Source organism: Macaca fascicularis, chromosome 15 (assembly GCF_037993035.2).
Source record: "Macaca fascicularis isolate 582-1 chromosome 15, T2T-MFA8v1.1".
Classification (NCBI taxonomy): Eukaryota; Metazoa; Chordata; class Mammalia; order Primates; family Cercopithecidae; genus Macaca; species Macaca fascicularis.
Window position 1 is genome coordinate 66,689,284 of NC_088389.1, and position 25,478 is coordinate 66,714,761.

Genomic DNA, 25,478 nt, shown 5'->3' on the forward strand with positions numbered 1-25,478 from the left:
AGCACAAACCCTACTGTGAACTGCGCATGCGAATCTAACTAATGCCCAACAATCTGAGGTGAGGTGGAACAGAATAGTTTCATCCCGAAACCATCCCCTACCCACAATCCATGGAAAACTTGTCTTCTATGAAACCGGTTTCTGGTGCCAAAAGGTTGGGGACTGCTGGTGTCACTCGTGTCCGTGTGAAGAGACCACAAAACAGGCTTTGTGTGAGCAACAAGGCTATTTATTTCACTGGGTGCAGGGGGGCTGAGTCTGAAAAGAGAGTCAACGTACATCCAGATATGTACGTGCAGGTCACAGGGGATATGATGGCTTAGCTTTGGCTCAGAGGCCTGACAGTTGGTTTAAAGTACACTATGATGGCATAAAGGCCCCAACTCCGCAGATGGGTTTGGAGGGGGACCCTCTACCCCAGCTCTGGGCAGAAGTTCTCATGTATCTTTTTATAAACAAGGGAAGATGCCATTCTTTTCACCATATGGAAAAATGGCTATTTCAAATCATTTAACTATCCATCTTAGAGCAAAACACACTGGGGCGGGAGTCAGAAGGCTTGCTTTCTGGTCCTACCTCTTGGACAAAAAATTTTTGTATCAATCGATTCCTCAATATTCTTAATTTTAGGATATATTAGAATAGCTAACATTTCCCTGTTTAATCCCAGGGTTTTTATAAGTAAACATTTAAATATTTAACATGTTTATGAAATGACTGATATAAAATAATATGTAACTGTAAAATGAAAAAAAAAAAAACCCCACCATGGATAAAGGAAAGGACTGAGGGGATAGAAGGTTGGAAGTGTGCTTTGTCTCTATAGACAGGCCCCTATCCTCACAGGACACAAAAGGGACTGGGCTTCTTTTAAGAGGCCTGGGACCTAGAAATCAGGACTGGGAGGAAAGCTCAGTTTTTACTATGTTTCTTTTAGTATTGTTTGCATTTTTAACCATGTACACACTCAATTTTTTTAAAAATAGCTAAAAATTTAAAAGAAATAGATACTTGCACATCTCCTCTGGCCAAAGTCTGGTAGGTAGTAGGTAGTTCTGGGGAGAAGCAGTTGATTGAGAAGCAGCCTGTGTCTTCCTGGATTGCTAGTGCAGGAGGTGGGAGGACATGCCAGAGGTACTGGTAATGGGCGCAAGACACTGAAGAGGAGACAGCCAGGCTGTTTGCCCAGCACCTCTTTCCTGGGAACTGCTTCTCCCACCTAGTCTCACATGTTGTATGCAGCAGCTGCGATTTGGTGGGAGAGAGGAAAGGTGTCTGACCCAATCTGGCCCAATCAACTTCCTTCTCTGGGGGTTCTGGAACTGAAACTAAAGAATGGGCAGCAAAGGCTACTGGAATACACCGTAACTGTGTTTATAAAAGTATGTACCTTAGGCCATCTGCATTAGAATTATCCAGGAATCTTTCTTGTGAAAAATATAGATTCCTGACTATCCCCTCCCCACCCACTGAACCTGTTCAAGCGTCTAGGTGATTCCAACACATGTTCAGCTTGAGAATCATTGGTGGGCACCATGGAGTGTCACCAGGTGAGGCACTTAACACTTAATTCAGGAAGCAGAGAGGATACCGAAAAAGGGAGGGCACATTCTAAAACAGGAGTCACAATCAAAATGCCTCCAGGGCTCAGAAAGAGACCTGTGCACGTGAGGCAGGCTGCACAGGGACTAAAGACCCTGGGTGATCTGTGCCCATCTAAGGGGGCAGAGACCACCTGGCTCCAGCCGAGAGGGTATGAAGGAATGCTTGCCCAGTGTTGAGAGATCATCTAATTTTCCAAGTGAGACTGGTAATCTAGATTTTTATATGAACTCTTGACTTATAAAAGCTGGCAACTAATTTTTTCTAAACTGTGTGGGTCTGTGGCATGATGGCAAAACCAAACACACCTGTGGGTCCTGTTCTACCAGCGGTGACAGGTAAGCAGGTGGGCAAGTGCATGGCAGAAACTGAAATGGAAAAAAGGGATGGATGGATTAAAAGCTGAAGAGGCAAAATTTAGAGAAAATGGCTGCTAGGTGAATGGGAGAAAACCTATGGGGAGAAGAAATAAGGCTGAACTCCAGGCATGGAGGATTGACGGCTATTGGGACTGTTTTGGGAGGGAAGATGGTGGCTTTAGTTTTTGAGGTGAGAGTGCATGTAAGATAAAGTGCCACACAAATTCAAGAGATTTGTGACTAATTCTCACTCAACGAGCAGCCAATCAGGAGGGGGGAAAACCCTGTAAATAAGAAACCTGCTGGCCTGTCCGCAGAAGGAGAAGTTTACAAATCTGTGGGCTCAGAAAATGAAACTAGTAATTCCACTGGCTGAAATTCTGAATATATTTAAAAAGGCAACAGTGCTACTCTCCCTTTCATTTGTCACCCATGCTATACTCCCCAGACTTACCTTTTCCACCCTCAAACAGTAGCAACGGCAACAATAAAACTGCTATTTTCCTGACTGGAAAAACAGAAGACTATCTCCACAGAAGCCAGAGTCTCTGCAGGCAGGGGAAGCTGTGGGAAACGCACACGGGACTGAGCAAGATGGGTCAATCACCTCTTTAAATGGCCTTAAGTGTCCGAATCATCCTATCTCTGTGTCGAGTCCTAAAGGAGCCAGATGCCCCAAGTCTGCCAAAATTTTTGGCAGTTGTTTATTTGTACCCATATTTGCCATTATGCAGTGGGGACCAAATGTGTCAATTTACTTCCCTGTAGCTACAAATGTCTGGGCCATAACACAAGAAGCCCCACATGATTCCTGCTACTCCCACCACCCTACAAAGTCAGCTGGTATTTTACGATGGATATAGTGACCAATATGTTGGCTCTTGGAGAAAATGGTTTGTTTTAAAGCACACTACCATCTGCCTCCCTTTATCCTTGGAAGCTAGATAACTGTCTAGTTTCACTATATTAAGGAAGTAAATTCTATCTGTGGAAGGGAAGAGAAGAACCAGTTAGTTATACCAGCACATGCCAAGTGCTTTACACCGTCTTCTCTACCTGGCAACATCTCCATAAATGAAACCATATCATTATTCCCATTTTACAGATGAGGATACTGCAGCTCAGAGGGATGAAAAACTTTGCCTAACAGCATACACCAAGTAAGAGGCAGAGCTAGGTTTCAAACCCTGGCTCTTTCGGCCACCCTATACCACCTCTCTACATGCAGCCACCCTGCTCTGACGATGCCGCTGTTGGAGGTCACCCGCCAGCCCCTAAAGCTGGGAAAGTCATGGGCAGTCCTCACACAAGAGACTCAGTTTTGAATGCTGCAGTTGCCTTTACTTCTTTCCAGGGGGCCCCCTTGCAATCAGGTCTGAGCCAGGCACTGTCACCTGTCTCCTGCCACTTTGTGCTGAGCCACAGGTCAGTAGAAAGTAACAGCAGCTCCATTTGGGCAACCAAAGACTAACTTTGTTTGGAAAACAGGCCCTCCATACAAGCCTAGAGGACTCTGGAATTTGGAGCCACTTTAAGGTTCCACCCATACTATCACTTGTCTCAAATCTCCTGGTTTAGTAACTCCAAGAGAAAGCCAAAAACAATCATGTTTCAAAGAGGTGTGAGAAGAAAGATCTTTGGCTGGGTAATGGGTCTAGATCCAGAGAAGAATCCAGGCATCATGCCTCCTATGCCTGCCTTTCCCTGGCCAGACACTCATCCCATCCCTAATCCTTGAATATTATTACTGATCCTTCAGGCTCCAAAAATAACCCCAACATCTGGGGTTTCATCTAGGAACCCCACCATTGGCCAGGAAGCCCTCCCTATGTCCCACATCCACATAAAGCACAGGTCCCACTCTTTCAATTCCTTTCTTATCTCCCACTCTCTCCTCCTGCTGCTTTGTTCGTGGCTCTTTTCTGTTTTATCTGATCTTCATTCAACAATAAAGGATAGGAATGAACAAACGAAGACAGCTAATGTGGATTTTTTTGGAGGTGGCAGGGTATCTAAATATATACAGTGTTTTTCTTTTTCGAAAAAGGGAAGAGTTAGCATATATCACACTATTTGGGGTTGCTGCTTTCTTTGTCCTATAGAATGAGATGATACTGCATGGTGGCAAGAAGAAAAAAGAAAAAAAAAAGGAAGGAAGGAATGGGAAATGGTATCTTTTAAAGCACAAGGTGGGGGCAATTATTCAGAACTTCTCCCTCCGGGACGCTTGTCAGAATGCTGAGGATGGCTGAACACTTGTCCCTGGCCACTGAATCAAGTAAGACAGATGAACAGTTCTTATACAAAAGGAGTAAAAATGGAGCTACTGTATCTGAAACCCTTGACTACATGTAGTTCACATTCTGAAAGTCAAGATAATTATTTGGTAGAGAAACAGTGTCTTTCAAAGCTAACCCATCCTGAAATACTAGCTGGGTGACTTGTACAGGGTCATGATTAGCACAGGTACACTCTATGCATGCAAGAGTAGGGGTAGGCGTGGACGGTCTGACACCAGATTTTTAAAGTAAGTCACTAAAAAATAACAAATATTAGGCAAAGGCAGGCAGAACTAGGGTAAGACATTTAATAAATAAGTCATGCTCCCAGTAAAAGGGTGGGAGGAGTGAAGAGCTGGGGTTCTTCCCCAACCACAGTCTTGCTACCAACTGACCTTTGGCTCAATGGAGGACACTTGCAGGTGCCTTGGTGTGGCGCCTTTTGTGCATACATGGCATGGCACTAAGGCATGGCACCAACCTGTCACCATTCCCTAGGGACACCTTAACTTTAGGTGCTAAGGAGGTAATGAGACAGAGAATGTTGAGTTTTTGGTAAAGAGCCTTGGCAATCATATGGCATTCCTCCGAGGAAGACAGAGAAGCCCTGAAAAGCAACTGACTGCCTAGGGTCACAGGACTCATTAGTGGGAAAACCAGGAAAAAAAAAAAATACAACTGAGTTTCCTTCCAATGAAATGCAAATTTCCCTCAGGGAGAAAAAAAAAAAAGCTTAAAATCTTTCATAGGTAGAGTTGAAAAAAGTACTACTTAGGTGTATCACAGTCTTTTGGTGCTTCTGTGATGTTAGTTCTATAATCACTCACTAAAACTTCCATGTGTTTCAGAATTCCAGAGAACTGACAGCTAAACTTTGGAAAAACAACTTAAGTTTAGGTTTCTGATGATCTGCCCTGGGTGCCACTTTTTTCCAAAAGACACACTAAGGGCAAATCAATTTTACTGACACAATATTGAATATACAATCCTTTACTCAGATTCAAGATAAAAAATGTTAGTAAAGGTTCACATTAAAGGATATGAGAATTTTAAAGTTGCAAAATAATATATATATGTATATACTAGGATCTGATTTAAGTGAAAAAAAAAAACAACTTCAAGATCATTAGTGTATAGTCATTCATACATACACACCATTGCATATGCAAATGTGCAAAAAAGAAAGACATAAAGTTAACATGGATTACAAATAGAATAACACATTGTATATAAGGGAGACTTTAGCTTTCTATGTTTTATACCCCTGTATTATTCAAATTCTATTTTTGATAAGCATGCATTCATTTACTACTTCTTAAAATACTGGAGCAGTCACTTAAACTTTGTACATAAATACCTATATTAGCAGCTCTATAAAATGAGAACTTGACTTCAGCAATAACCTTTGAAAGAAAGAATTGTTCATAAAGTTCCTGGAACTACAAGTGCAGGTCATTCTTTAATAATGACTAGTGAAGATGTATTTAAATTTATGACTATAACTCCAGATAAAGTCCACTTTGCTCCCCTCAATATGTTCTTTGATATCCACCAACAGAGAGAAAGAGCTGTGAAGAGAATCCCTGAATGGCTCAAATTTAGCCTTAGATGAACAGTGCCACACCTCATTTGAGTCAAACAGGCTAATCCAAGTGGGGCCCTCCCTTCCCACCCCAACCCCAGCTCCCTTTCCAATCTCACAGCAGGATACCAAATTTGTTACTGAACCACATCTTCTTGGGTAGTGATAACTTTAAAAAATATTACACTAAGAAATAGATATGGCCAGGCACAGTGGCTCAAGCCTGTAATCCCAGCACTTTAGGAGGTCAAGATGGGCGGATCACCTCAGGTCAGGAGTTTGAGACCAGCCTGGCCAATGTGGTGAAACCCTCTCTCTACTAAAAGTACAAAAATTAGCCAGGTATGGTAGCATACACCTGTAGTCCCAGCAGGAGGCTGAGGCAGAAGAATTATTCAACCCAGCAGGCAGAGGTTGCAGTGAGCCAAGATCACGCCATTGCACTCCAGCCTGGGTGACAAAGCGAGACTCTAACTCAAGAAAAAAAGAAAAAGAAAAAGAAAGAAAGAAAAAAAAAAATTGATGCTCACTGTAGAAACAACAGAAAATGCAGGTGAGCAAAAATAACAAAATAAAATCCTTCGTAATATCATGATTTAGAGTTTCATTTACCATAACTTTTAAATGCATTTGAATTTTTCAAAAAAAAAAAATGGACTAGACCTCACATTGTTTTGCAAATTGCTTTTTTTCCACTCAACAATAAACCTCAAATATCTTAATAGGACAATCGTGTGATTTTTACAGCACTTTTAACTATACCATAAACATCTATCCTTCAGATATATAACAATTTCCCTATTATTAAAAGACTTAGGTCATTTCCAAGTACTAGCATTCAAACAATGATGCCTTGTATACTCACATCATTCGTAGGTCCTTAAATCATTTCTTTTAAACAAATTTCTAGCTTTCAGTTCCTAGAAGACAGCTGAGTGAAAGGATCTGCACATCACCAGGATGCCTGGAAAAGGCTGTACCAATTTTACCACCCTTTTCCGAGGCAGTGAGCGGAGGTACTCAAACCAGGCAACCAAATTCATATTTACCGTTTGCTAAGTTGAGACATTAAAAAGCCAATCTTGGTATTTATTTAATAGTTAGTTAAATTGAGTAATTTTCCATCTGTCTGTTAGACATCTAAATTTCTTCTTTTGTAAACTGCCTGTCTGCCAGACAGGTCAAACTGAGTAACACTAAGATGACCTCTGCTGATCAAATGTTCTCATCTCCAAGGGGACTTAACTGAGCTATTAATGTGGATGCCTCAGCTCTGTAACTCTGGAGAGACTGAAACTGTCTTTGGCCTCTACTTGGTCTTGAGATATGGTCAACATTTCCCTTTATGTGAATGACAAACAGCCCTAAAATCTATTGACAATTTGACCCCATGCTTGGGTGCACTGTGAGCCTAGTGAACTATAGCAAGGAAAGGGGATGATTATCTTAAATTATGGACAAAATCCTATTTGGGGCAGTACATTTTGCTTATGAGTAACTCTACATTAAAATTTAAATATTAGGTTGGCAGCTATTTTCTTTCAGCATTTAGAAATATCAATCTGGGTTGACGCAGTGGCTCATGCCTGGAATCCCAGCAATTTGGGAGGCCAACGTGGGTGGATTGCTTGAGCCCAGGAGTTTGAGACCAGCCTGGGCAACATAGCAAGACCATGTCTCTACAAAAAAGTGAAAAAACTAGCCAGTCATGGTGTCCCACACCTGTAGTCTCAGCTACTCGGGAGGCTGAGGTGGGAGGATCACTGGAGCCTGGAAGATTGAGGCTGCAGTGAGCTGTGATTGTGCCACTGCATTCCAGTCTGGGTAACACATCAAGACTGTCAAAAAAGAAAAAAGAAAAGAAAAGAAAAGAAAAGAAAAAACAAAAAAAAGAAATTCCGAACCCTAGCAGCAATCCTTGCAAACAGGTTTTGTGAGGGAGACTGCACACAGCATATGGATGGATGCTAAACCATCACTCTTGCTAGAAAACCATGTCAGACCATACACCCACCCAGCTGACAGGGAGTGATTCAACAGTAGCATTCAAGAGGAGTGCTATGTGATGATGTTTATCTATCATAGCCAGATTTGTAGAGATGTTTGGAACAGTCGACTTACTTTAAGCTAAATGCCAAGGATCAGAAAAAATAAGATTCTCCTTTTAGGGTCTCCACCCCATCTTTGGAATATATAAGTCTATGAATTTGCTACTTGTGTTATCAAAGTTTAATTTTCCTAAGATAATTAAATATTATACTTAATTACCTTATGATACAGACAGAGGCATAGATATTAATGGGTCCCACAAGCAAGCGCAGGATTTCCACACAGCAGCAGGAGGATCACAGGAGACGAACAAACCCAGGCAGCAGAACTGTCAGCAGTGGGCTGGAGAGGATGAGGGTTTGTTTTTTGGTTTGTTTGTTTTGGGGGTACATATCAGTTTCCAGGGGAGCTTGTATAGTTTGAAAGAGCCTTCAGACAATCAACTGAGAATCATCTCTCTAAATCTAACCATCTAGTCTAAAGTACTGGCAGCACATCCCCCGATCCTTTTTTTTGGGCTATCTAAAGACACATAAGAGTGGATTTAAAAAAATCTATGCAAACAAGAGAAAAAGATTTCTCCTGTATTTTATGTGGTTTGCCCATCTGTTTTCCTCTCCTCCCACACCTTCTGAAATATACCTGTCTTGAACTGCCATGGCTTCCAACTCTAAAGTCAAAGTACTATCACTGCATCTCTAAGGTTCACTGCAGTTCATTAAAAAGGTTAGCTATATTTCATTTCCATTTAAACAGAAATTAATTGGCCCCACTCCTAAACTAACTTTTGTGTATCTAAACATCATGCTACTTATAAACAATATTTTTGTCAAAAGTAAAATTCCAAGGATATCTATGTGAATATAAACAACACTGAGCTCAGAATCATCATGGCCAGCAGTATCACCAAGGCTTGTCAACTGGGTTCTTTCATAAGAGGAGAGCTAGAAATATTAATTCTTTGTTTTATTTAATGTGGATGCATCTGGGAAACTGCACTAAATATCTCTGAATTTTCCAAGAAACCAGGTCATCTCTTCAATTATTTTAGCTGGTCATAAAACAAAAACCTCTTAAATGTGATACTTGCAACTAGAAAAACTTTGAAGGAGAAGTCATATGAGCAATTATCTATTTTTTGGAGAGAAACTGGGGGGAAAAGAGTGGTGCAGAAAGAATGGATTTAACAATATAACCACCTATGTGAACACGTTTTTCTTGAGCACTAAGCATGTGCAAGGCGCACCATATGCTACAGAGAAGAACAAAATTCTGCCTCTATATCAGAAAGCTTTGCCATCTCAGAGCAGCTTGTCTCTTCTTGCTCAAATTTTAAGTTAGTGGTCTATCTTCATTCAGTCTTGTCTCATCCTGGATAACTAACCAGAATGTGCTATATACATGTCAAGATTAAAAAAAGAAAAAAACTTAAATGGTCTTTAAATGATGGTTTTATTTTGAATTAGCCATAAAATGTTTCTGTGCCTCAGTTTCCCAATCTATAAATAAGGTTGGTTAATGATCTAAAAAGTCCGTTCTAAGTGAAAAATATTCAATGATTCATTCATTCACATTTATGTTAACTGTCTATTATGTGCCAGGAACTGTTTTAGGTCCTGGGGATACATCAGTGAACAACAGAGTCCCTGCCCTCATAGTACTTCCATTTTAATGGAAGGAGACAGACTAAACAAATAAATAAATATACAAACAGAATGCCAGATGGTGACCCATTCTATAGATAAAGCAGGGCAAGAGCAGTAGAAAGTACACGGGCTTTGGGGAGTCAGTGATCAAAGAAGGCCTCACTGATGTTCAGCCACTGTGCCATTCAGGGAGGGGTAAGCTCACGTGCAAAGGTCCTGAGGTGGGGGCATGCCTAGTGGGTCTAAGGAAGGCCAAGGAGACCAGGGTGAGTGAAGGCAAATAAGGGGAAGACAGAAAAGGCAAAAGGTAGCAGCGGCCAGACCACATGAGGCTCTTCAGCCAATTCTGATGTTGGAAATCTATAAGCCAGGTGTACAGCTAGATGTTTGTAGTTTATCAAAGTCGCTACTGTGAGGACTTTGATAAAGACAGTAATAAAGTGGCCACAGTAGGGATTTTGATAAAGACAAACTACAAAGCCCTAACTGTACATCTGGTTTGGACTATAGATTTCCAACATTAAAAATTCATTAAAGTTTGATATGAAATTAGCTCATATATGAAAATATTAGATTGCACTTAAAAAGTAGTTACTTCCTCAAGTCTAACCCTGTTTCCCTGAATTTCATTATTAAGTAACACTGGAAATTCTCAGGATGTATCACAAAAATGATCATGACTCACTCGGCAGATGTGCACAGCCACTGCCAAAAACAACAGGACTTGGGGAACCAGGGCCATGCTATAACAACGCCTGACCAGGCAGCCCCTGCCTCTTGAGGGCTCCCCCAGTTCTGGGCTCAGTGACCAAGAAGGGGCAGAGCATCACATGCAACTCTTACAGAGAAAGACTTAACACATACTGTAAGCTCATTTTAAATTAGTTGCAGCAGCACAAACTCAACGGAAATATTCACTTTTACTTTTTAGTGTCACTGTGGGCCAATATAAGCAGAGTTTCATAAAAAGTCTTAGTGAACTTCGACATTTATAAATTCCAGAGACAGGCTGAGAAAGAAAGTCACCAAGGGGTCATGAAACATTTGGCAAGAAAGTAAAGGAAGAAGTGGGGACATTGTCCTGAGAACCCGGCATCTGACCCGGCCCTGAGCCTGACCTCATCCTCTCCTCCTTGAGGTCTTCCTCAGCCCCTTCTCAGAATGTGGGCCCCCTACCCTGCAGCTCCCCATGGTCACCAGTGGGGTGTAGTACATGACACCTGCAGAGATCCCAACTAAGCCCTACTGCATGTAAGTTTTTTGGTTTTTTCGTTTGTTTTTTTTGAGACAGGGTCTCACTCTGTCACCCAGGCTGGAGTGCAGTGGCACAATCTTGGCTCACTGCAACCTCCACCTCCCAGGTTCAAGTGATTCTCTGGCCTCAGCCTCCAGAGTTGCTGGGATTACAGGTGCCCACTGCCACGCCTGGCTAATTTTTGTATTTTTAGTAGAGACGGGGTTTCACCACGTTGGCCAGCTGGTCTCAAACTTCTGACCTCAAGCGATCCATCCATCTCGGCCACCCAAAGTGCTGGGGTTATAGGTATGAGTCACCGCACACAGCCTGCATTTATGTTTTAAGAGGAGGAGAAGTAGTGGGTGGAGACAGCTATACTTTCAAAAAAAAGTATTACAAAGCAAGTCCAGTTGAGATCCAATCTTTAAGAAAGCTGCATGATTTCCTCAGGCTCCTGAACTCATTTCACAGACTGTGGCAACAAACTTTTCTAACTCGAACTTCAGGAATTAGGAATTAGAAAAAAAGGACGTCACCACAAAAGACCGGGTGTCTGGCTGCCAGAGGTCTTATAGGGCCATCTTTACCTCTGTGAATTCACCAAGTGTCTGAGGACACCTATCCCCACCCCCTCACCAACCTGGTCTCATCAGGGCTGACTGAACTCAGGGATTACGACTCATGCTAATAAAATTCTCAGAGCTCAATATGTAAACCCATATATTTACTGATTTTACTTAAGAAAGGCAACTGTCAGGAGGACCTGAGGCTCCTATTTCTGACCAGCACATTCCTTCCCCGCAGCAGGATAGAAGGACGTTAGGAGCTGCAAATCTGAAGCCAGATGTAGGCGTGCTGAAAGAGGGAACCGGAACACAAACCCAAGTCCATCAGACTGCAGAGCCCAACTCTGAAGCAGCTGCTTCCATCCCAGTGACTCCCACAATGGCATGGCTGCTCTATTTCATTGGGTTGAAGGAGTGACAAATACTAAAGCAGCATTAGACCTTGATACTTCTGAGACCTGGGCCTTTCTACGTTGTCTGTGGGAAGAGACTGGTGTGGATTCATTCATACACATGACATTTACAGACCTGGAATGAAGGGATAAAGTCCCCATCCTCCTTCAGATGCTCAGACTGAGAACGGAGACTGTGCAGGACAAATCAGAACATCATGCAGCCCATGCTACAGGTGTGGTGGATGAGGGCTGATAAAGAACCGTCAGGGGAAAGCACCTAATCCAACATCAGAGCATCGGAGGGGGAGAGAAAGGCCTCTAGGGAGAGGTGACACCATGCATAAACTTCCCAGAATTACACAGAGGTAGGGAGTCACTGAAAGAGGAAGCTGGCAGATGAAACAATACATTAAAGGCAAAAAAGTGTGACACTGCGGGAATCATACAGTTATTGCACATGGATAAGGTACAAGGCACATGTTGGGGAGAGCTAAGAAACAAGGGATGGAGCAAGGTCCAGGTTGCTGCAAGGTTTGAATTTTTACCAAAGGTAAGGAGACACTATTAAAGGATTCTGAGCTGTAATCTTTAAGACCAGATTTGATTTTCAGAGATCATGCTGGTAGGGGTGTAGACTGACTCAGGGAAAGGATGCCAGACTGGTGTCAGGGATGCAGGTTACAGTGCTATTACAGTCATCAAGACAAGGCAATGAGGAGGTACAGGAGGGAACAAATCCAGGGAGAGTTATGCAAGCAGGACAGGCTGGGGTAGGCGAAGAAAAAAGAGAGGTCTCGAATAGCTTCTATGTTTCTCATTTGGGCAAACTGGCAGAGCCAATGAACAAGATGGGAACTGGGATGTTGGTTTTAGACATGGCGGATCTGGGATAAGATGTCCAGCGGGCAGGGGCATATATGGGCCTGGAACTTAGCAGGTTGGACTGGGACAGAAGCTGGGAAGAACAGCAGCAATGTTTAGGCATTATCCCATGTGTGCCAGGTCATTTTAGAAGCTCAGCAGCCTGGAGACACGTGATGAGTACCTGTGGGGTGCCACACATCTAATCCAATTCTTCTAATGCAGACCCTTGGCAACTCTGTAACAAGGGCATCACCATCCCATTTTACATGAGAGAAGACAGGATCTGAGGGGTTAAGTATCTTGCCATGGTCTCATGGCTGGTAAGTGACCAAACTGGGAGTCAAACTCAGGCTCCTGATGTCAGAACCAACTCTCTTGCAACATGCTCCTCCCAACAGGCTGCACAAGTGATATCATTTTACAGTCACTTAACATATTGAGATCCAAAAAAGCAAATGCATTTAAAAAAAATAAATCTAATTTTAAAACAATCTCCAAGCTCTAAAGCACTTATATGGGGATGAGATGATAAACCTCATGTTCCCCAAAACATCCTTGATTTTGGCAAAATTTGTATGATAGATAACTTTTAAAGAATGGGTTGATGTAAATAATACAGGCATTATCCGCTCTTAGGAAGAGACTGATTTCTTATCTAAGAAAATAAGGGTTTCTGAAACATAACATCCTTAAAACCAATCCTGAGGCTAGTTTTGATTCTACCATTAATCAAAATTGTACCTTTCAAATGTCTGCCCAGCATAGCTCTTGTACATAGCAGATTCTTGGCAATGGCTTACATATCTTATCTGTTCTAAACCAAAAATTCAAACCTGGTGATCATGTAGGAGGATTCTTTCCTAGACTGACACCTCTTCTTCATGAACTATGTCACAAATTGCAACTTGCTTTGTAATTCCACAATAGCAGTTATAGAAACGATGATGAGGACGTTGAATAATTAAGTGCTCCATACATGTCTGTTTTGTGAGCAGTGGCCCAGGCAAGTTACACTATCCCAAGATGGGCTTGCCCAGGATTCTCCTTAGATCAAGACAAGAGAATGAGAGAGAACCACACCAGCACTCATGTACAGACAGCCTTACTAATTCTTCCAAGGTGGATTAATTTTTGACACCAAAGATAACAGAACATGAGGAATCTGAGGAACAACTGGCTTCAAGAGTGTGATATTGTTTCAATAGGCCTATGGCATTAAGGGGCACAAGAACCTGTTCTGTCTCCCAAAGACAGGCTTAGATGCTTTTGCATCTTCACATATTCGCAACATCTAATCCCAAAGACTCTTGGTTTCCAATTGATTCTTAAAGGTCAGTCTTTGCCACCTGCTGCTGAGGGTAAGATTTCCTCTATATTCTTAAACCTCAGTTTACTTCTTTGCAGATTTTAGGTAACAATGTCTGTCTGCACTGCTCTGCCCAGATGACAAGGGCTGCTGGGATCATTAAACGAGGTAACACACGAAAGCACTGCATATTCTGGGAACTATATCCCCATGAGCCACCATAATTCATGAGATTGCTATTGACTTACCTATGGTAAGCTCTAAATGTAGCCTGTTTCTTTTACTGAAGATTTAAATATACATTTTAAAACAAGTATTTAAAATACAGTCAAGAATCACTCTTATCCATACAAGTGACCCAGAATTATTCAGTTTTATTTTTTCAGGTCTTTCTCCTGGTGGGGGGCGGGAGGTGCGAGGGGATGCAGTCTACGATTAGAGAAGACCCAAAGGTTCCAGATATATTTGTGAAAAAGTGACAAAAGATCATTGAAAACGTTTTCTTTTTAGAAAGCTACCTTTTTATATTGGCTTGAATTTAAGACTCAAAAATGGCTCAAATTTAAGACTCTTTTCACCATGATTCTTTAAAATCTTTGAAAATCCAAACAGGTAAAGGAAAATTTTCTTGGTCCAGGTCATATTTGAACATTTTTCTTTTAATGTGAAATAGATTTCTTTTATTCTCAAAATTTTTCTCCAGTGAACTTAATCAACTCAAATTATTTTAGCATGTATTTCTTGAGTATCTTCTTTGCATTATGCATTGCCAAACACCAAAGAAGAAAAAAAGATAGGCACACATTCCTTCTCTTATTTGAAGACTGCAATCTAACAAGGAGACTAAGATAGGCACACAAATACAATAGGATAAGGGGCATAAGAAAACTCAAAGGAAAGAGACAGATACAAGTGGGATTCAAGAAAGGCTTTACAGAGAACTAGGAAGTGGAAGATGAATTTAGATGCACAGGCAGAGTAAAGAGCAAATAACAAAGTGGAGAAACAGGATAGCAGAGCAAGTGTTCAGGGACTGCTCAGCAGTTCAGTATGGCTGACAGCAGGGCAGAACAGTTTTAAGATTTTTGCTACAGCAGTCAATACATGCTTATTCCTAAAAGACCTAATAAGTGATTCTCATTAATTTATATAGTTGCAGATGAAGATGCCAACTCTTGCCAGAGGGAAAAAGAGATGATGTTGAAGAAAAGTACAAGGGAGGGGCCAGGCGCAGTGGCTCACGCCTGTAATCCCAGCACTTCAGGAGGCCGAGGCAGGCGGATCACCTGAAGTAAGGAGTTCGTGACCAGCCTGGCCAACATGGTGAAACCCCCATTGCTACTAAAAATACAAAAATTAGCTGGGCGTGGTGGTGCACGCGTGTAATTCCAGCTACTTTGAGGTTGAGACAGAAGAATTGCTTGAACCCGGGAGGTGGAGGTTCGAGTGAGCTGAGGTCGTGACACTGCACTCCAGCTTGGGTGACAGTGAGACACTGTCTCAAAAAAAAAAAAAAAGGTATAGAGGAAACAAAATCAGCCAATTATCACTGTTCACAGTCATTGAGACTGAGGGTTTATACTCTCCTCTCCACTTTGTATGTCTGAGATTTTCCATTAAAAATAGAGAAAAGGAAAAAAAAAAAAAAAAAAAAGAAATGAAGGCCAGTTGATCTAGGGAGACGGTCAGCTGATGGGGCCAGTTAACTGAAGTGAGAGGGCAGGCCAAGGTCAGACAGACTCTACAGGGGAAGCAGACACAGCACAATGTGACTATGTGGTCAATGTGCCTGTTTTTTGGTTCCCCAGGCCTCACACTCCTCACATTTCTCACTGCGAGAGAGTAGCTGGGGTCTGCCACCAGGTAAGCTGGTGGTAAGACTGTCTAAGAAAGATGGAGAAACTGTCCTCAACATACCAGGTGTAAACATACTGTAGAGGTTGATTTTGGTAATGACAAATGTAGTATTTATTCATGCTTGAAAACCCCAATAAGCTAAAGTAAAGAAAATCTAAAAAGCAACGTGCTCTATCACCAAGAGAAAAGCACTCAATGTTTTGGCGTATCTGCTGCCTTCATACATGCAGGGAGGGGCACACGTGTACATATATGCACATGCTTTCTCTACTGAGAAATATAGAATCACAGGGAAATACTGCTGTGTAACATGCTTTTTTAGTTAAAAAACTATACAATAGCATTTTGTAACACCAGTGTAAAGGCTGCATAATAGCTTGCTAAGGAACACTTTGACCTAGTATTTCTAACCCTGGACAAGAGTCAAATGTTAATACTGTTAAATAAAATGTTTCAACATGAGAGGCTCTCTCTTATTTTGTTAACATATACTAATCTTATGTATACAAGTTCAGAGCTGTGACATGACAAAGTAAGTTTTTTTTAATTGGGGGAGGAGGATGGTGGCAACATTCCTATCAAATAACTCTATTTTCCTTCCAAAAGTACAGGTTGTTGAGATTTTAGGTTTTTTAGGTTGTAAAAGCAATATATGAATGCTACAGGCTATTCTCCCTTGTAAGATAGGCACACATCTGGTATTACGAAAAGTAACAAAAGTTCTCTGGCTTCCTGCTACCTCATTCCACTGCCCAGAACTGGCTACTGGTCTGTCTTCTAAACATTCATGACGCTACTTTAAATACATGGAATGGAATATGTAATGACACATGCACACAACTTATGTACACTTAGATGTATAAATATGCATACACACAGGTATACACACAGTGTACTCTACAATGTATCATATACATATATAACGAGGATTTTTTTTTTTTTTTGAGATAGGGTCTTACTCTGTTGCCCAGGCTGAAGTGCCGTGACACAATCATGGCTCACTGCAGCCTGGACCTCCCAGGTGATCTTCCTGCCTCTGCCTCCCAAGTAGCTGGGACTACAGATATGTGCCACCATACCTGGCTATTCTTTTTTTTCTGTATTTTTGGTAGAGATGGGGTTTCGCCATGTTGCCCAGGTTGGTCTTGAACTCCTGGGCTCAAGCAATCTGGCCTCTCTGAAAGTGCTGAGATTATAGGCGTGAGTCACCATGCCTAGGCCTTTCCATCCTTTTTTAACATTTCCTTTGTCTCTGCCCCTGGAACCAAGATAGCTCTTAGAGACACTACTAGTTTTTGCATAATAATACGCAAAATTCACACAATGGGTTAGACTGCAGGTCCATCCATCCCAGCATAACATCTGAGATGGCTTCAGGGAGGGAGTTAGGAATAAGACCCATAGGTGGCTCTGTCCTCCAAACTTGACCACACTTGGCCTTTCTTTAAACAACCTACTATGGAGTCTTCTATGATTGATTCCAAATCCTCTACAGTTACTACTGCCTTCTATATCCATCTTGGAGACTCAAGTTTCTGGTATTCATGCATAAAGTCCTGAAGAATCTCCTTTTCCATAAAACTATCTCTTTGAAACATGGTTCTTGTTCTGATAAGCTAGGTCAGGAGTCTGCAAACTAAGGTCAGCACTTGTTTTTGTAAATCAAGTTTGATTGGAACACAGCCATGCTCGTTTGTTTGCATATTGTCTATTGCTGCTTTCATGCTTCAACAGCAGAGCTGAGTAGCTGCAATAGAAACTGTATAACCATAACCCAAAAAGCCTAAAATGTTTCACTACCTGTCCCTTTACACAAAAAGGTTGCTGATCTATATTTTAGAATATGATGAAAACATATTTTTTTCTTATCAAAAATTTTAGAGGACTTGAATCATACACCCTATATCTAGGATCTTGTCTAGGCTAAAGAGTCTGTTTTCTACTAAGAAAACAAACCAAAAGCACCTTAGCTCAGACAATAGCAGTGTCAGCTGGCAAAGGTTTAACAACTTGAATTCCAGGAGGAAAAAAAAACTCTGATGTAGTATTTGCTGATTTCCATGGTGTAATTATTCCCACCATGGCTTATTTCAATCTAAAAAAAGGTGTTGCCACTGAACACGGAATTAGGAAGAGATATGCACAAACGCTAGTATGCCTTGGGACACTTACTATCAATGGCCTAACTCCTCATTTTAAAGTCAAAGACATTGAGACCCAGAGAAGGTGTCTTAACCCGAGGCTGGCCCAGTGACTGGCACCAGGTTGGAGGTAATTTCCCTGTGAGTCTGGCTGCCTCCCAGGAAATTACTTCCTACGTAGAAGGAAGAGTGGGGGAAAGAAGGAAAAGGAAGTTCTTTGCCAGGTACCTGGTGATACGCGTTGGTTTTTATCATCATCTTCACAGTGTGGGACTCTGGTTTCTTCAGCACATGCCTCTGAGGCACACTTTAGGTAGGGGGTACTGCTCTTCACACAGGACCAGCTTTCATGTACACTCTGACAACAGACTATCTCAATTAACCAGCAGTTATCTAAGCTATCAGACCATAATTGCCAGAAAGACAGGGACTGCATCTTTTGTGCTCACTACTTTCCTGGCATCCCGCACGTAACTGGACACATGAGAAAGAGGTGGCCAATAAAAATCTACTGAAAGAATGAAGGAATGAGACCCCATCACCAAAGTGGAATTTTTTAATACAAAGAACACAGCAGGTGCTCAGAGTTTAGATCCCATTTCCTTCTCCTGTGGACTTCTCCTTCTCACCTGTGGACTGTGCAACACACACAACATGCTCATGTGCATGCAACACTTCTCAAGTATCGGCCGTAGCATTTAAACTAATCCATCAGAGCACAAGAGGCTCTATGGATGAAGGAACAAAAGGGAGGATGGAGTCAGAAAATTTCTTCATCCCATATATATACACGTAACATCTGTCTTGAACTTGTTCTGACAAGGCACAAAGCTAAGGAAAGAGTCCCATGAAGGACCTCACCTACCACACTGCAGGATGGTGGAAATTGCTTTTTGACAGGGGCTGAGGAAGCATCACTCAGAGTGATACACCTCTGAAAGTGGAAAGTGAAAGAACATCAAGACTGGGAATCATTATTCCAATAAACTCAAGGCTAATAACCATGCAACTGCAAACAGCAATGAACACGTGCAAGGGAAGGCAAAAGCATGCCTCCCTGTTCTTTGGGAAATAACTTCCTGACTACTTGGTAACTATCACACGAACCCCTACACACTTGGCACGGTCTTCCCATTGGTACTTTTCTGAGCCCACATGTCCTGTTTGCCACATCACTGTTGTAATCCTGATGAACAGACAGGTCAGTTCTGCAGGCACAGAAACAACCAAAGGCATGTGTGAAACCGTGCTGACTTTTCAGGAGGCTGGCAAGGTTCATCACAGCCTCACAGGGGACCTAGTACATGGTTTCCAAAGTGAGATCCAACTTGGTTCCAGATACCAGAAGTTAACACTGTCCATGGCATGGGGTGGTGAGTGTTCCCATTCAGAGGAAGGATCACAAACAAGAAGCAGGCCCAATGAATGAAGCCTCTGAAGCATCCTCAAAGTGTGGTGCAGAGAACTCCTAGGGATCTCCAAGGTCAAAAACCACTTTCATAGTAATAAAACGTTACTCGCTTTTTTTCACTCACGCATTTTCAGGAGTATACAATGGAGGTCTCAAGAGGCTACATGATATGCGATACTGCAACAGACTGCAGAAGCAGCTATCGAAATCCAGCTGTCTTCAATTATGCTTGACATCAAAGAGATTTGCAAAAATGTAAAACAATGCCATTCTTCTCAATAATTTTCTGTTTTGGAAAATATAGTTCTTTTTCACAAAAATAGGCAATATTAAGATATAATTAGCTCATTATTCTTTTTAAATGAATTATTAAATATAGTAGAAATTTCTGTCTTACACATTATAAATATGGATAGATATAACTCACATAAAAGCTCCTTAAGATACTAATTTTTAAGAGTGTAAAGGGGTACTGAGTCCCAAAAAAGTTTGGGGACTTCTGTCCTAGAGGTTGTCCCCCAGGGAAGAGAATTGTGTGTGTTGCAAGAAGGAAGATGCCATTACGATGTGCTAGCTAAACGTGGAAAAAAATGACTTGGTCATAACTGCAGCCCAAGCTCCTTTCTGGATCTCTGAATCTATCAGGGTGGGCTCTGTGTTCAAGCCTCCCACGTAAGGGTCTCTTCCCCCTCATCCCATTTTCCCTTTACCCCTTGGAGTGCATTCCCGGATCTGCCCGCACAACTTTAGCAAGCGTTTCCCTACCCAGCTAGCCGGGCCTGGGCGATGACTCCCAGTGCGGGCCTCACGGCCTCGGGGTTAGGACTCCCAGGATCGGCCGCACACCCTAGACAAGGACTTTCAGGACAGCACGCACAGCCAAGGCTAAGAGGGTCTAGGAAAGCCATTTCCAATCCCTGGTCCCTCTCTTCGGCATGGCATAGACTGGGGACTGGGGGGGACGTCAGTCGCCAGAAACACGTCCCCGATTCTCCTCTCAGCCTCCACAAGCTCGCCTCCGAGTCCCCCGGGCCGCACTGCCTCAGGCACCTCGGTAAAGGCCCGCACCGACTCCCGAAGGATACAGGGTGGACGGCGCTCCCGCCTGGGGACGTGGGCCGGGCAACGTCGGTACTCACCTCCGACTGCACGGTGGGGCTCCCGCGACCGGCGCACCAGACCCAAGGAGCGGGACGCGTCCCCGTGCGCTGCGCGGTTTCAGCTGCCGCCTCCACGCTCCGCCCCCTCTCGCCCCCGGGGCCGCCGCGCGATGGGCGGAGCAGGGGCGGGACTGGCGGGCAGCGAGCCGAGGAAGGGGCGGAGCCTGCGGGCGCCCTCGCGGGCCCGGAGGACTTCGCCCGGGGCAGGAGTCGAGGGTTGCGAAAGGCTCCTCCGTAGGATGTGGGAGAGCTGATCCCTCCGCCCGGTCCGCTTCTGCCAGCCTGAGTCCTGGGACGAGGGTGTCTTGCTCACTTTGGGGCTTAGCATTCCTAACGTCCAGCCGGCGTTAGGAAGTGACCAAAGGGTAGGGAAGAAATGGAATTATTTAAAAAACATGATTTGGCCATAACTGCAGAGGTTTCATGTACTGCAGAGGTTTCATGCAAAGGTTTCATGTACGTGTGGTCACTTCGTCCGCCTCCCTTCTCACTTTGTCCCTACCCACCCTCTCCAACCTCGCCTTAATTCTTTGCGCAAAGCCTGCCAAGTGGGCATCGGAGTCACGCTGTCAGAGTAGGACTTCAGCATTTCCGTGGCAAAAGTTCTATGTGTAGATTTCCTTGGACATGTCACAACACTTTCTAATACACGATGTTCCCCGATCTGAAGTCAGAAAAATGGCTGGGAGATGGCACTAGGTGGACTTTCACAAGACCTGCTTTTCATGTTGGTTGGAGTTTTGCCCTTTTGGGTGAATGTGCGTTCAAAGAAGTGATTAGATCTTTCTAGATAAAAGGTGGTGAGTTTTTCCCGCCCAAATTATTTGGAAAGTTACTGTAGTTTTCCGAATAAGCAGCTTATAGGATGAGTAAACAATAGCCAGTACTAATAGCCCCCTGCTACCTTATACTGCCCTTCTACTCTGCACAAAGCCCTGTGATGGACTCTTTCCACGTTACTCAGTTCAGCTCTTCCAACCACCCTACAGGTAAAGAATATTACCCGTCTTTGCAGGTGTGCAATGTGCAACAGCTGAGACTCAGTCCGTAGGTTGATTTGACGCCAAAGCCTACACCTTCCCTGTCATGCTGCACTATAGGGTACATCTATCATCTAGTTATATTTAACTTTGAAATATAAATACTTATATTTATTTTGAAAGAGGAAGTAACTGTATTTCCAATATGAGAGGAGACTTTCTTCCCACCCACTTCCTAAATCCTTTCCATTCACATTAGTAATTAAATTTTCTTTGAGTCTCCACCATATGGCAGAGGTGCACCACAATCTCTGCAAAATCGTGCTCCATTCTCCTTCGGAGGTAGGGAGAGTAGGGCAAGGTGAGAGCGAGTAGAAGGCTGGGGAAGTCCGATGAGGACACATCCAGCTAGATTTCAATTCTTAATGAGGCAGCCATTCGGAAAGCGAAGTATCTAATGTTCAATGATAGCATCCGTGTAACTGAGAATCCTTTGCAGTAAATAATCAAATCAGAGCTATGAAGGGAATTGAGATTTATTAGTAAGCATGCTGGCCAAAACCGTGAAGGAAATAGTTCCACATTCCCCCAGTCTGTTGTTCTTGGACGTTGTCACCAGTGACATGCAGATCGTGAATCCCAGGGCCTGTCCTCAGTTCCTGTCCTTACTCACTGCTCTGTGGTATTTGACACGGGCGATTCGTTTTCCTTGAAATGTTAACCTCCTTTTGGCTTTTTAGCCCTCCACTCTTAGGAGTCACCTCTTCCCTCTTTGGCCCCTCTTTTTTACGGTCTTTCATTACACTCTCCCCTCTTGCTTTGTATGTTTCTCCATTTGCTGAGTTTTTCTTCATCTATTTTCTCACTATGCAGACTGCCTGCCACTTCTAGCTGAAGCCTGCTATATGTCTGTCATTGGTCTTACTTAACCTTCTGACCTTCACACTCTTGATTTGCAGCCATATGTGGCAACCCCACCTGGATATTCCAAAGGCACCTGTATTAGACTGTTCTCACGCTGCTGTAAAAACTGCCTGAGACTGGGTAATTCATAGGCAAAGAGGTTTAATTGGTTTACAGTTCTGCATGCTGGGGAGGCTTCAGGAAGCTTAGAATTATGGCAGAAGGAGAAATAGGCACGTCTTACATGGCAGCAGGCGAGAGAGTGTCCTCTCAATGTACAGTGGTCCTCCTGAATGCTTTGAGGGGACTTTAGAATCCCTACATTTTTCACTGAATATATGTCTTCATACCAGAGAAAATTTGAAATAAATGTTTTGTTCCTCTTTTTTAAAAAGTTATATTCATTACAAGGAGAGGCAGTTCTTAGCCTCATCTTGGCTCCCAGTAAATATCCAACTGCTCTCCCCCATGCCCTCTTCCTACCACACCTACTATACACTTAATTTTCATGCTCTCCTAATTACTGCCTAAGGGCCTGATCCCTGAGCTGCCTTCCCAGGGAACAAGAATCCTCTGGGCAGCTGCTTACAGTTAAGCACCATTTCTCTCAATATAGCTAATAATAAAAATCACCCCCATGATCCAATCACCTCCTTCCCTCCACACATGGGATTACAATTTGCATGAGTACGCAAAGCCAAACCGTATCAGCGAAAATGGGAATTTAGTGTCTTCTCTAACCATCCTATCTCCAACCTGTCCCCTCCTATCCATCCAGTTTCTGTTTCTTCTTCATCCTAATCCCGCATCCTGAAAATGTATTTCATGATCTGTTGGGAAAGCTAAATGTTTAAAGGGTATATTGCTATGGCATATTACTATGCTCTCATAGGGTCCACCTAACAAATATTTCTGTCATGATATAAAAGGTTCTGCTAATGGCCCAGCTGAGGGCATATACTCTAGGGACCTTCAGAGAGGATGTCACCCAAGTATGTAACTGCTCAGGCACCACAGCTCTGCTCCAGGGGCCAGAGGCAAAAGGACCTTCATATGAAGGAACAGCACTGATTTAGGAGCCTTACCTGCTAGAAGGCTCTGCTGCTATAAGAAGAACCATGAAGATTCTGTCGGAGACCTGTTGAGCTCTGAGGAATGCCTCATTATATTCCACACTGACTTCAGTTGCTTGTATATGCTGGACTTCCTGAGTTTATTGAAAGGTCCTAGGAACTATCCCCAACTAACTTTGTATAATGCTTTGCAATTTGTATTGCACTTTCACATACATATCATTTAATAGGAAGGAAGAGGTGTAAGAGAAAGACAGTCTAGCATAACGCTTCTAAGACCTTGGGGTACATTGAAAACACATGTGCCTGTGTTGTGCTCTTAGGAGGTTGAGTTTGATGCAGGTGGTCAAAAGACCATCCTTTGAGAAACACCAATGTTCTCTGAGTGTGGGTGTTTCTCAGATTCACCAGAGGGCACTGATTAAAAATATAGCCTCCTGTATCCTCTGCCTCCTAGAATGTCTGATTCATTAGGTCAGGGTGGGGGGTCTGTGTTCAGATTCTGAATACGCTACATTTTTACCACAGGTGATTCTGCTGTAGCATGTCCCCAGGTTGGCACCAAGGACCTGTTACCTAGAAATATACACTCCATGAGGGCAGGGGCCCATGTCAGTTTGTTCGTCATCCCTAACATGGAGTCTAGTGCATAGTAGGTGCTCAATACAAGTTTGTTGACTGACTTACTGTCAGTGTGTTTCTATTGCTTAGACTTTGCTCTCTGTTGGCCTTTGTACTGTTCAGAGTCCTCTAGCATGGCACCGAGGGAAGACATGTGTTTGGCAATGAATGAAGTATAAAATGGTCCTCCTGAATGCTTTGAGGGGATTTTAGAATCCCTACATTTTTCACTGAATATATGTCTTCATACCAGAGAAAATTTGAAATGTTTTGTTCCCCTTAAAAACAAAGTTATATTCATAGCAAGGAGGGGCAAGTCTTAGCCTCATCTTGGCTCCCGGTAAATATCCAACTGCTGTCTCCTGATGCCCTCTTGCCAGCACACCTGCTATACGCTTAATTTTCATGCTCTCTTAATTACCGCCTAAGGGCCTGATCCCTGAGCTACCTTCCCAGGGAACAAGAATCCTCTGGGCAGCTGCTTACAGTTAAGCACCATTTCTCTCAACATAGCTTATAATAAAAATCTTCACAACCACCTGTTGATGCTGGTAACATTATTATTGCCATAGTTTCACAGATGAGGAAACTGAGATTCAGAGTAGTTAGACAGCATGCTTCAGTCACGAAACTTAAATGGTGATCCCGGGGTTTTAATGAAGGCTGGCCTCACTCCAGAGCTTGTGCTATTAAGTGTTGTGCAACAAAATCATCAGATATCCTGAAGTTGTGAATTATTTGTTCTTTGCAGAAAAGAAGAGGGACTTAAATGTTCTAGGGAAAAGATTTGTTCTATCACCATATAGTCTGGAATTCCTTATTCACATATTTCCAGGGCTTGTTCTCCCTGATGATAGCACAGAGATCCCTGCTGCAGCCATGTAATGTAGGGACACCTGGGTAAAGAGACTCCTCATTCTGGGGGATGGAGGTGTTGAAAATCCAGGGCAGCTTGAGTATGAATTCCAGGATTGGTACATAATTCCTGGGTGTCTAGTACCATCTTTCACATGTGTTAATTTGCTGGTTACTTTTTGAGTACTTTGTGTTATATATTTTTCAGAATGGAGAGGGAAGTACTCTGCAGGATTGGTCTATTAAATTATTTAGGTATGCACAAAATAAAACTTTTTTTGAGAAAATAATTTGGTAACATTGACAGATGAGAGTAAAAATAAAAATTTGTCACTAATGTGACTCATTTATAATTTCAGTTTATGATGAGATTACTTTCACATGTCAGTTTAACTGCTTTTTTTATTTTCTTCTTGAGACAGGATTTTGCTCTGTTGCCCAGGCTGGAGTGCAGTCTGCAGGATCACAGCTCGGTGCGGCCTCAACCTCCTGGGCTCAAGCAATCCTCCTGCCTCAGCCTCCTGAGTAGCTGGGACAAACGTGTGTGCCACCACACTCAGCTAATTTTAACATTTTTTATAGAGATGGGATC

At 42.8% G+C, this 25,478-nt stretch overlaps 1 protein-coding gene across 2 annotated transcripts in view; it reads right to left on the reverse strand.

Moving 5' to 3' along the window:
* The window catches only part of ACO1 (aconitase 1), a 68,381-nt gene extending 47,863 nt beyond the window's left edge, over positions 1–20,518 (reverse strand). For both annotated transcript variants that reach the window (XM_005581561.4, XM_074017353.1), the window contains exon 1: positions 20,434–20,518. The gene's annotated coding sequence lies outside the window, so the exon portion shown is untranslated. The remainder of the gene's footprint in view (positions 1–20,433) is intronic.
* Between the last annotated feature and the right edge of the window lie 4,960 nt (positions 20,519–25,478).